Here is a 12303-nt window from a genome sequence, read left to right on the forward strand (position 1 = left end):
TCGATCAATCTTTGTGTCATCTGCAAATTTTCCAATCGTTCCCCCGACGTCTAAATCATTAATATAGCACGAACAGTAAGGATCCCAAAACCAAGCCCTTTGGAACACCATTTAGAACATAAGAACATAAGAACTAGGAGCAGGAGTAGGCCATCTGGCCCCTCGAGCCTGCTCCGCCATTCAATTAGATCATGGCTGATCTTTTGTGGACTCAGCTCCACTTTCCGGCCCGAACACCAGAACCCTTAATCCCTTTATTCTTCAAAAAACTATCTATCTTTACCTTAAAAACATGTAATGAAGGAGCCTCAACTGCTTCACTGGGCAAGGAATTCCATAGATTCAGAACCCTTTAGGTGAAGAAGTTCCTCCTAAACTCAGTCCTAAATCTACTTCCCCTTATTTTGAGGCTATGTCCCCTCGTTCTGCTTTCACCCGCCAGTGGAAACAACCTACCCGCATCTATCCTATCTATTCCTTTCATAATTTTAAATGTTTCTATAAGATCCCCCCTCATCCTTCTAAACTCCAACGAGTACAGTCCCAGTCTACTCAACCTCTCCTCATAATCCAACCCCTTCAGGTCTGGGATTAACCTAGTGAATCTCCTCTGCACACCCTCCAGCGCCAGTACGTCCTTTCTCAAGTAAGGAGACCAAAACTGAACACAATTGCAAATTGAAACAGCTTTCCAATTGCAAGGCAGCCATCAACCATTACCCTTTGTTTCCTGTTACTAAGCAAACTTTTTATCCAGTTTGTCACATTGTCCTGTATCCCATGGACTTCCACTTTTCTGACCAATCTGCCATGTGGGACCTTGTCAAACGCCTTGCTAAAATCCACATACACAGCATCCACTGCACTACCTCCATCAACTTTTCATGTCACCTCAATGAATTCAATCACATTTGTGAGGCAAGACCTTCCTTTAACAAATCCATGTTGACTATCCCTGACTCGTCCATGCCTTTCTATGTGACAGTTAATCCTATCTCTCAGTATTAATTCTACTAATTTTCCCACCACTGACATAAGATTAACTGGTCTTTAATTGTTTGGCATTTCCTTCAATTGCAGCAACAAAAATAAATCCAGCCCCCTTGAAGTAATTCCATATGTCTTCCATATTACCTTCTGCACCTGTATGTTAGCTTCCTGGATTTAATGAACTAGAATTGGACCATCCAGCACAAAGTCCCAAACTCTTCCATCACTATCCCAGGATCGACCCAGTGGAGGTCGTGGCACAATTGTAGACAGTCAGAAAGGAGTGCGCTTATTATTATCACCCACCCTCCCTTGGCTGATCAATCCGCCTTCCTTCATGTCCTTCATGGAGGATGGAAAGTACATAGAATGTACTCTGGATACAGAATTTCAATGTCCATCACCAAAGGGGGCTCAGTAGTACTAATCGAATTCTTAAGGACACAGTTGCCAAACTGCTCCTTTCCCAATTGATGAGAGAACCAATGTGAGGATAAAAATTCTATTTTACCTAGAGGAGATTAGAAATTGGGCAGCACGGTAGCACAGTGGGTAGCACTGCTGCTTCACAGCTCCAGGAATCCAGGTTCAATTCCCAGCTTGGATCACTGTCTGTGTGGTGTCTGCACATTCTCCCCGTGTCTGCGTGGGTTTCCTCCGGGCGCTCCAGTTTCCTATCACAAGTACCAAGGCATGCTGTTAGGTGAATGGGACATTCTGAATTCTCCCTCAGTGTATTCGAAAAAGTGCCGGAGTGTTTTCACAGGGATTTTCACAGGAAATTCTTTGCAATGTTAATGTAATCCTACTTGTGACACTAATAAAGATTATTTTTTAAAAATTATGTTATTAGAAATCCAGGTTACTTACGAGGAGAATAAAACCAGAAAGTACCATAGTTTTAAACAACAGAAGAAATTTTACTCTACGCCGGTTAACAAAGCAAACTGGCAACACTACCTATCTTATATTCTAACATCCAGAATTAACATGAGTTAAACATGAAGTAACAGGCAAACTGTAGTCAAAAACATTACAAATTGCAGCTTAAAATGGCACACAACCAAGACAGATTTCACAAATTTCCTCAACATCCCACCCAGACATCAGTGAGTCAAAAACAAATTTCAAGATCTGAGTTCCTTATGAGGGATTTTAGCTCCTCTATTTTGTGGATTTGGACTCTGATTTTCCTCAACAGAAGCTTCAATTCAGCCTGGAGGACTTCCTGCTTCTTCTTTGGCCTGTAAGTAGTTGTCAAGCAACAGGACTCAAACTTAGAACATCCCAGAAACTGCATCCTACCCAACTCCATTAACTCTCTCCGCATGAGGTTGCCTCCCACTGGATTCACAAGGCCCCAACCTAGAGTCTAATCAATGACATGATTCATGAGCTGCTCTGAGCAGAACCCCAATGCTCAGAGCTTTCCTATACCTGAACTCCTGAAGTCTAAAGAAGTGCAATTAGGTGGACTGGCCATGCAAATTGCCCCTTAGTATCTAGTGATGTACAGGTTAGGTGGGGTTATGGGGTTCTGGGTTAGGGCAGAAGCATGGGCCTAGGTGGGGTGGTCTTTTGGAGGGCCGGTGTAGACTTGATGGGCTGAATGGTCTCCTTCTACACTGTATGGATTCTATGATTTTATGAATTGCCAGCTTTACAGAGCAGATGTTAGCTTCACTGAGCTGATACTGTTTCCCATGGGCATTTTTGAACCCCAGTTACCCCAACAGCATGAAACTAGCAACATTCTGTTGCCTCCTCTGCTCTGGACTAATCTGAGTAACACTTGCTCATTACAGGCTGCTGTTCACTTTGCCCCTTGAACTGAACACCTGTGACATTTTGAATCTCACAATGGGATCATCTCCTGTTTTAGGCAGGGTCAAATGTGTTGCTGCTTTCTGTACCTTAAATATTAAAATCTACAGAGAACCAAAGGCCACCCTCACAGCCGCTAACCCACAATGGCTACAAACAAAAATCGAAAAATTTAGATTCCCTTACAATGTATTGTAATTCCTTTTGTTCTTGCTTGGTTAAAATTCTGGAACTTGTTGTGGGAGTAATTTTACTAAATGGGCTGTCGTAAGTGGTTCAGGAAGGCAGCTCCTCACTGTCATCTCAAGGGCAATTAGGGAAGAGGCACACAGCTGGCATTGCTAGTATTACGATCCCAGACTCCAGCAGTTGCCAGGATACTGGACAGTAGCCCCAATATTTTATATTACTACAAGACTGTGAGGACTTTGAAGCATACATAGGATCGAGGCAACTCAAAACTGATGAAGCTTTGGAGGAATATTGGGAAAGTAGGACGAATCTCAAACGTGCAATAAAGAGGGCGAAAAGGGGTCATGAAATATCTTTGGCTAACAGGGATAAGGAAAATCCCAAAGCCTTTTATTCGTATGTAAGGAGCAAGAGGGTAACTAGAGAAAGGATTGGCCCACTCAAAGACAAAAGAGGAAATTTATGCGTGGACTCAGAGGAAATGGGTGAGATTCTTAATGCGTACTTTGCATCGGTATTCACCAAGGAGAGGGACATGATGGTTGTTGAGGTTAGGGATAGATATTTGATTACTCTTGGTCAAGTTGTCATATGGAAGGGGGAAGTTTTGGGTATTCTAAAAGACATTAAGGTGGAAACGTCCCCAGGACCGGATGGGATTTATCCCAGGTTACTGAGGGAAGCGAGGGTCGAAATAGCTGGGGCCTTAACAGATATCTTTGCAGCATCCTTGAGCACGGGTGAGGTCCCAGAGGACTGGAGAATTGCTAATGTTGTCCCTTTGTTTAAGTAGGGTAGCAGGGATAATCCAGGGAATTATAGACCTGTGAGCTTGACGTCAGTGGTAGGCAATCTGTTGGAGAAGATACTGAGGGATAGGATCTATTCACATCTGGAAGAAAATAGACTTATCAGTGATAGGCAGCATGGTTTTGTGCAGGGAAGGTCATGTCTTACAAACCTAATAGAATTCTTTGAGAAAGTGACAAAGTTAATTGATGAGGGAAGGGCTGTAGATGTCATATACATGGACTTTAGTAAGGCGTTTGATAAGGTTTCCCATGGCAGGTTGATGGAAAAAGTGAAGTCGTATGGGGTTCAGGGTGTACTAGCTAGATGGATAAAGAACTGGCTGGACAACAGGAGACAGAGAGTAGTGGTGGAAGGGTGTGTCTCAAAATGGAGAAGGGTGTTCCACAGGGATCTGTGCTCGGACCACTGCTGTTTGTGATCTACAGAAATGACCTGGAGGAAGGTATAGGTGGTTTGATTAGCAAGTTTGCAGATTATACTAAGATTGGTGGAGTTTCAGATAGCGAGGAGGACTGTCAGAGAATACAACAAAATATAGATAGATTGGAGAGTTGGGCAGAGAAATGGCAGATGGAGTTCAATCCAGGCAAATGCGAGGTGATGCATTTTGGAAGATCAAATTCAAGAGCGGACTATATGGTCAATGGAAGGGTCTTGGGGAAAATTGATGTACAGAGAGATCTGGGAGTTCAGGTCCATTGTACCCTGAAGGTGGCAACGCAGGTTGATAGAGTGGTCAAGAAGGCATACAGCATGCTTGCCTTCATCGGACGGGGTATTGAGTACAAGAGTTGGCAGGTCATGTTACAGTTGTAGAGGACTTTGGTTAGGCCACATTTGGAATACTGCATCCAGTTCTGGTCGCCACATTACCAGAAGGATGTGGATGCTTTGGAGAGGGTGCAGAGGAGGTTCACCAGGATGTTGCCTGGTATGGAGGGTGCGAGCTATGAAGAAAGGTTGAGTAGATTAGGATTGTTTTCGTTGGAAAGCCGGAGGTTGAGGGGGGACCTGATTGAGGTCTACAAAATTATGAGAGGTATGGACAGGGTGGATAGCAACAAGCTTTTCCCAAGAGTGGGGGTGTCAGTTACAAGGGGTCATGATTTCAAGGTGAGTGGGGGATAGTTTAAGGGAGATGTGCGTGGAAAGTTTTTTACGCAGAGGGTGGTGGGTGCCTGGAACGCTTTACCAGCGGAGGTGGTAGAGGCGGGCACAATAGCATCATTTAAGAGGCATCTAGACAGGTATATGAATGGGCGGGAACAGAGGGAAGTAGACCTTGGAAAATAGGAGACAGGTTTAGATAAAGGATCTGGATCGGCGCAGGCTGGGAGGGCCGAAGGGCCTGTTCCTGTGCTGTAATTTTCTTTGTTCTTTGAAAGGATACTTGACTCTGGAAGCTATTTCATGCACAAATAGGGATATGGATATTAAAACAAGCTTTATTACGAACACAGGATTCAAATAACTTAACAGCATACAAGAAAATAGTTTACAATTACTCGTTAAACAATGCTCAGCAATGACAATGAAACATTAACTCCTAACTGCTATCTTTTATCTCCACTAAAGCAAAACCCATCTCAGGTCAAAATCCACTTTTAAAATACAGTTAGCCAACCCAGGAATACTTAGTGTAAAGAAGAGCGAAACCACTTTGAGAAGGCAATAGTCTTCAGGAACTGGCTTGCAGATTCTTGCCTGTGTCAAGCTGCTATTTAACCTGCCAGCCTTTTTGGAAACTACTTTCCGTTCTCAGTTTAGTTATTTTTAACTAAATTGCTTTGGGAGAAACTGCTGCCCTGTCCACAGTCAAATCTTTAACTGAACTCCAAGACTGAAACTCAACACCTGGCTACTTCAACCCCTGTCCCCTCCCATTAACTACATCACCTTACTAAAGCTAAACACAATGGGCTGGAAACTCTGGTTCCCCAGCTGTGTGTTTCTTGGTAGCAAGCCATTTGCTGGTGGCAGGATTCAGTCTTCTTGCCGGTTGCCAACGTGATTTCCCATTGAAGCTATCCCGGGCCATCAGGAAATCCATGAGTGGTGGGTGCGCTGCTGACGGGAATAGTGAAGCGCAACAGCTGGAGAATTCCTGCCAACGTCTCTAATTATCTACTCCCCTAGAACCTTCTTCATACAAACAAAATTCCATTAGCGCAACTTTTACAATGCTTTAATTATCCATTGTAGCTAAAGTACCTGCTTGTCTTGGAACCCAGGATTTTAAGCCTACTGCACCAAATACATATAATACAGTAAGAATCTGAAATTCGTACATACATCATGTTAGTGATGTCCACATCTCTGAATGAATACAAAATTAAGATTGGGAAAGCAGAATGTATTGAGAGAGAGGAAAATTGACAGGAAGGAAACATTTTAAAGAAAGAACAAATTGAAATTTTCCATTTTTAAAATAAACCACTTGGCGGTACAAAGCTTGAGTGTTGTATAAACACTTTTTGTCTTCCAGTCATCAGGATAGAATCACAAGGATATCAGATTTCAAAAGCAAAAACCAGTTATATTGCATGAAGAAAGGGTGCAGATTGGTTTGCAAGCAGGTTTTGGTGCCACGGATAATCCACTATGAAACAGTCATCCCCCAAGCCTTTGTTTAAATTTAAACCAGGAAAACCTCTCTGGTCAAAGTGTAACAATGGGGAATGCCTAAGGGAAACGTCACTCAAGCATCAGTTGAAAAAGCCTCAATGCCTGGATATGCTCCTTTCGTTTACAGTGGAAAGGACCCTGTGTGTCAATGTATGTAGTTTATAGCAAGTTGCTTTGCGAGTTTGACTGATAATCTTGAATTGGTTGTTAGTGTAATTTTTGGCGCACACAGAATTGTACAGTAAGTACAATGCCTAATCTTGGCATTATGTCTAATGTTGGACCCTATATTCTGAGTTCTGAGGCACCTTTTTCTCATACAGTAAAAATTGTTGTTCATTTTGAAATTTGGTATTCTTGATGAGGGCAAGCTTTGATAGCATGTCTCTTTTTCCAGCAAAACTCAAGTTCTATACTGCCAAACAAATATTTAAATACCTGAGACAGAGGTACGACAAAGACCAAATTCAGGGTATCAACAACATAATTCGACATCACAGGTAAGTTAAGAACAGCGAAATTATCTATTGAATTTCTCAGTGTATTAGATTGGACCCAAGGTTGTGTCAATGTTCGTTTTCAGTGTATTAGTAATGTTAAAGTGAGGCACAGCCCACAACCGAGTAAGTGTTTCTGCAAGATGAGACTGAACAAATTGGTTGGAGAATTACTTTTTTATATATTTTTTTCAATTAAGTGGCAATTTAGTGTGGCTAATCCACCTACCCTGATCATCTTTAGATTATGGGGGTGAGATCCACACAGACACAGTGAGAATGTGCAAACTCCACGTGGACAATGACCGAAGCAGGGATCGAACCCAGCGCTGTGATGCAGCAGTGCCACCCGGTTGTAGGATTACTAATCTATGCCAGGTTTTACACTGCGCTTGGTCTGAGTGCATGAATTTCTCTCATCTTTCAATTTAATGTATTTGTGCTGATATATTGCCACAATAGATGGGTTATTCCATGAGTTTTCGTTCATGGAATAAAAGGGAAAGTAGCAACATGGATCCAAAATTGACTGAACAATAGGAAGCAGAATGTAATGGTCAATGGATATTTTTCAGGCTGGAGGAAGGTTTGTGTTGTGTTTCCCAGGGGGCAGTTTTAGGATCCTTGCTTTTCCTGACATATATTAATGACCTATGATGTAGAGGGGACAATTTCAAAGTTTGCCGATGGTACAAAACTTGGAAGTATTGTAAACTGTGAAGAGGACAGTGGAGAACTTCAAAAGGACATAAAAAAAGTTGATGGAGTGGGCAGATAGGTGGCAGATGAAGTTCAATGTGGTGGTGTATTTTGGTAGGAGGATCATGGAGAGACAACATTTATGGGGTAAAATTCTTAAGGAGGTGCAGAGGAACCTGGGTGTATATGTGCATAGATTGTTAAAGGTGGCAGAACAGATGGAGAGAGCAGTTAATAAAGCAGATGGTATTGTGGGCGTTATTAATGAGATCATAGAGTACAAGACCAGGAAGGTTACACTGAACTGTCACTCGGTTGTAATATTGTGTACAGTTCTTGGCACCACACTATTGGAAGGATGAGAATGAATTGGAGTGGTTTAAAAGAATGGTTCTAGGGATGAGAGACTTCAGTTATGATGATAGATTGGCGAGATTAGGACACAGACTGTTGGCAGAATAGGGGCACAATATAACGCATAAAGAAAATCAACTCAGAGGGAATACAGCGGCAGTATGTTTCAAGTGAGTAAGACAAGGCAGGATGGCCTCTCCTATAATGCCAGGAAAATTATAAGTAAAATGGATGAGTTAAGGCCAAGGATTGACTTGTGGAATTGTGATATAGTAGCCATCACCGAGACATGGTTGAGGGAGCGGCAGCTCAACGTACCGGGATATAGAAACTTCAAGCGAGACACAGGAGGAGGTAAAAGAGAAAGAGGCACTGCATTATTAGCTAAGGAGTCAGTTATTCTGGTAAGTAGAGATGATATCTAGGAGGTCATACCTAATAAATTTGATTGAATTTTATGAGAGCATAGATGAGGGGAGTGCAGTTGATGTAATTTTCATGGATCACATGGGAGACTTATAAAGAAGGCAAATGCACATGGGATACAGGGTATCTTGATAAAGTGGATTCAAAATTGCATTAGCTGGAGGAGACAGGGGGCAATGACAGATGGCTGCTTTAGTGACTGGAAGCCCATTTCCAGTGGTGTACCACAAGGATCTGTGCTGAGTCCCCTATTGTTTGTCATTTATGTAAATGACACAGGTGACTATGTCAGTAAGTTGGCCAGGTGGTTAACAGTGAGGTTGAGTACCTTGGGTTTCGGGGGTATTTGAGGAAAAACCTTTTTACCCAAAGGGTGATGACAGTCTGGAATGTACTGCCTGGGAGGGTGGTTGGGGCAGGTTGCCTCACATCCTGGTGAGCAGTTGGCACATCATAACATTCAAGGCTATGAGCCAAGTGCTGATAAACGGTATTAGGTCGGCAGATCAGATGTTTTTCACACGTCGGTGCAGACTCGATGGGAAGAAGGGCCTCTTCTGTACTGTATTATCCTGTGATTCTGTGACTGGGATTGTCCTCCTTGGAGAGAACATAAGAACATAAGAACTAGGAGCAGGAGTAGGCCATCTGGCCCCTCGAGCCTGCTCCGCCATTCAATGAGATCATGGCTGATCTTTTGTGGACTCAGCTTCACTTTTCGGCCCGAACACCATAACCCTTAATCCCTTTATTCTTCAAAAAACTATCTATCTTTACCTTAAAAACATGTAATGAAGGAGCCTCAACTGCTTCACTGGGCAAGGAATTCCATAGATTCACAACCCTTTGGGTGAAGAAGTTCCTCCTAAACTCAGTCCTAAATCTACTTCCCCTTATTTTGAGGCTATGTCCCCTAGTTCTGCTTTCACCCGCCAGTGGAAACAACCTGCCCGCATCTATCCTATCTATTCCCTTCATAATTTTAAATGTTTCTATAAGATCCCCCCTCATTCTTCTAAATTCCAGTGAGTACAGTCCCAGTCTACTCAACCCCTCCTCATAATCCAACCCCTTCAGCTCTGGGATTAACCTAGTGAATCTCCTCTGCACACCCTCCAGCGCCAGTACGTCCTTTCTCAAGTAAGGAGACCAAAACTGAACACAATACTCCAGGTGTGGCCTCACTAACACCTTATACAATTGCAACATAACCTCCCTAGTCTTAAACTCCATCCCTCTAGCAATGAAGGACAAAATTCCATTTGCCTTCTTAATCACCTGTTGCACCTGTAAACCATCCTTCTGTGACTCATGCACTAGCACACCCAGGTCTCTTTGCACAGCGGCATGCTTTAATATTTTATTGTTTAAATAATAATCCCGTTTGCTGTTATTCCTACCAAAATGGATAACCTCACATTTGTCAACATTGTATTCCATCTGCCAGACCCGAGCCCATTCACTTAACCTATCCAAATCCCTCTGCAGACTTCCAGTATCCTCTGCACTTTTCGCTTTACCAATCATCTTAGTGTCATCTGCAAACTTGGACACATTGCCCTTGGTCCCCAACTCCAAATCATCTATGTAAATTGTGAACAATTGTGGGCCCAACACGGATCCCTGAGGGACACCACTAGCTACTGATTGCCAACCAGAGAAACACCCATTAATCCCCACTCTTTGCTTTCTATTAATTAACCAATCCTCTATCCATGCTACTACTTTACCCTTAATGCCAAGCATCTTTATCTTATGCAGCAAACTTTTGTGTGGCACCTTGTCAAAGGCTTTCTGGAAATCCAGATATACCACATCCATCGGCTCCCCATTATCTACTGCACTGGTAATGTCCTCAAAAAATTCCACTAAATTAGTTAGGCACGACCTGCCCTTTATGAACCCATGCTGCGTCTGCCCAATGGGACAATTTCTATCCAGATGCCTCGCTATTTCTTCCTTGATGATAGATTCCAGCATCTTCCCTACTACCGAAGTTAAGCTCACTGGCCTATAATTTCCTGCTTTCTGCCTACCTCCTTTTTTAAACAGTGGTGTCACGTTTGCTAATTTCCAATCCACCGGGACCAACCCAGAGTCTAGTGAATTTCGGTAAATTATCACTAGTGCATCTGCAATTTCCCTAGCCATCTCTTTTAGCACTCTGGGATGCATTCCATCAGGGCCAGGAGACTTGTCTACCTTTAGCCCCATTAGCTTGCCCATCACTACCTCCTTAGTGATAACAATCCTCTCAAGGTCCTCACCTGTCATAGCCTCATTTCTATCAGTCGCTGGCATGTTATTTGTGTCTTCCACTGTGAAGACCGACCCAAAAAACCTGTTCAGTTCCTCAGCCATTTCCTAATTTCCCATTATTAAAACTCCCTTCTCATCCTCTAAAGGACCAATATTTACCTTACCCACTCTTTTTTGTTTTATATATTTGTAAAAACTTTTACTGTCTGTTTTTATATTCTGCGCAAGTTTACTCTCATACTCTATCTTACTCTTCTTTATAGCTTTTTTAGTAGCTATCTGTTGCCCCCTAAAGATTTCCCAGTCCTCTAATCTCCCAGCAATCTTTGCCACTTTATATGCTTTTTCCTTCAATTTGATACTCTCCCTTATTTCCTTAGATATCCACGGTCGATTTTCCCTCTTTCTAGCGTCCTTCCTTTTTGTTGGTATAAACCTTTGCTGAGCACTGTGAAAAATCGCTTGGAAGGTTCTCCACTGCTCCTCAACTGTTCCACCATAAAGTCTTAGCTCCCAGTCTACCTTAGCTAGTTCTTCTCTCATCCCCTTGTAATCTCCTTTGTTTAAACACAAAACACTAGTATTTGATTTTACTTTCTCACCCTCCATCTGTATTTTAAATTCCACCATATTGTGATCGCTCCTTCCGAGAGGATCCCTAACTATGAGATCATGAATCAATCCTGTCTCATTACACAGGACAAGATCTAGGACCGCTTGTTCCCTCGTAGGTTCCATTACATACTGTTCTAGGAAACTATCGCGGATACATTCTATAAACTCCTCCTCACGGTTGCCTTGACCGACCTGGTTAAACCAATCGACATGTAGATTAAAATCCCCCATGATAACTGCTGTACCATTTCTACATGCATCAGTTATTTCTTTGTTTATTGCCTGCCCCACCATAACGTTACTATTTGGTGGCCGATAGACTACTCCTATCAGTGACTTTTTCGCCTTACTATTCCTGATTTCCACCCAAATGGATTCAACCTTATCCTCCATAGCACCGATGTCATCCCTTACTATTGCCTGGATGTCATCCTTAAATAACAGAGCAACACCACCTCCCTTACCATCCACTCTGTCCTTCCGAATAGTTTGATACCCTCGGATATTTAACTCCCAGTCGTGACCATCCTTTAACCATGTTTCAGTAATGGCCACTAAATCATAGTCATTTACAATGATTTGCGCCATCAACTCATTTACTTTATTCCGAATACTGCGAGCATTCAGGTAAAGTACACTTATGTTGGTTTTTTTACCTCTGTTTTGAATCTTAACATATCCAGTTTTATTCCTTCTGTTATTACTGGGCCTATTCACTGAGCTCCCCTCAGTCACTGTACCTTGTACTGTCGCCCTTTTAGATTTTTGACTATGTCTTCTCTGCCTTGCACTTTTCCCCTTACTTCCTTTTGCTTCTGTCCCTGTTTTACTACCTTCCAACTTCCTGCATCGGTTCCCATCCCCCTGCCACATTAGTTTAAACCCTCCCCAACAGCTCTAGAAAACACCCCCCCAGGACATCGGTTCCAGTCCTGCCCAGGGGCAGACCGTCCGGTTTGTACTGGTCCCAAGTCCCCCTGAACCGGTCCCAATGCCCCAGGAATTTGAA

The 12303-nt window shown here is 42.8% G+C and overlaps 1 protein-coding gene across 5 annotated transcripts in view; it reads left to right on the forward strand.

Moving 5' to 3' along the window:
* phactr1 (phosphatase and actin regulator 1) overlaps positions 1 to 12303 on the forward strand; it is a 707078-nt gene that overhangs the window by 76685 nt on the left and 618090 nt on the right. Inside the window, exon 2 of one of the 5 annotated variants that reach the window (XM_038797120.1) lies at positions 6842 to 6944. The exons of the other annotated variants lie outside the window; for them this stretch is intronic. The gene's annotated coding sequence lies outside the window, so the exon portion shown is untranslated. The remainder of the gene's footprint in view (positions 1 to 6841; positions 6945 to 12303) is intronic. 5 annotated transcript variants of the gene reach the window in all.

Source organism: Scyliorhinus canicula, chromosome 5 (assembly GCF_902713615.1).
Source record: "Scyliorhinus canicula chromosome 5, sScyCan1.1, whole genome shotgun sequence".
Classification (NCBI taxonomy): domain Eukaryota; kingdom Metazoa; phylum Chordata; class Chondrichthyes; order Carcharhiniformes; family Scyliorhinidae; genus Scyliorhinus; species Scyliorhinus canicula.